The sequence below is a fragment of the Dysidea avara genome, chromosome 12 (assembly GCF_963678975.1).
Source record: "Dysidea avara chromosome 12, odDysAvar1.4, whole genome shotgun sequence".
NCBI lineage: Eukaryota > Metazoa > Porifera > Demospongiae > Dictyoceratida > Dysideidae > Dysidea > Dysidea avara.
In genome coordinates, this window is record NC_089283.1 from 8,350,188 (window position 1) to 8,350,870 (window position 683).

General features: G+C 31.5%; 1 protein-coding gene across 1 annotated transcript in view; it reads left to right on the forward strand.

Annotated features, from left to right (window-relative positions):
* The first annotated feature begins 645 nt into the window (after window positions 1-645).
* LOC136241705 (uncharacterized) overlaps window positions 646-683 on the forward strand; it is a 1,516-nt gene continuing 1,478 nt past the window's right edge. The window contains exon 1 of the mRNA XM_066032958.1: window positions 646-683. This exon is cut by the window's right edge and continues 383 nt beyond it. The gene's annotated coding sequence lies outside the window, so the exon portion shown is untranslated.

Sequence of the window (683 nt, forward strand, 5' to 3'; positions counted from 1 at the left end):
ATCCTTCAGGTTCATGTGAACAAGAATTGATCATGAGTTGATGTGGGAGCAAAGAAATTAGTAGTACATGGTTTTGTATATTCTTCCATGACATAATTATGCAACCATTGTTGTTTCTTCTGCCTAGCTTGCCAAATGGTTTTAAAATCACTGCACATAGCTATGAAAAATTGTAAGTATGTCTGATTATGTATGCTTAACAAAGAAATAAACAAACAAGTAAAGAAGGAAAGTTAAGAATTTTAAGTTTGATTAGGGATCATAGAAATAAGTAGTGAAACAAGGGAAGTTGCCTACACTTGCTAGTAGACATTTCATGACTAATTCAATCTTCGATATACACTAAATTAGGGATTAAAATTAATGTTCACTAGTATGTCTGCAGGTGTAGCCACCTATACTTTTATTTTTATGATTGAAAAATTCTTATTTTTCCTTATGTTTCACTGTCTACCATCAGGTGTTATCTGTATGAGGATGAGGACATTTATCCTAACCTTCTGTGTTAATATATAATATTATGGCATTTATCATGTTAAAAAAGTAGCACTCAGAATTGCTACATAGCTACTTAATATTATTTTGTTGTGCAGATATACTGTGCATCACAGTAAAAAATATGTTCCAATACTGCCTATACTAACTCTGTCTTTATTGGAATTAATAATATACTCTCCCGAGGC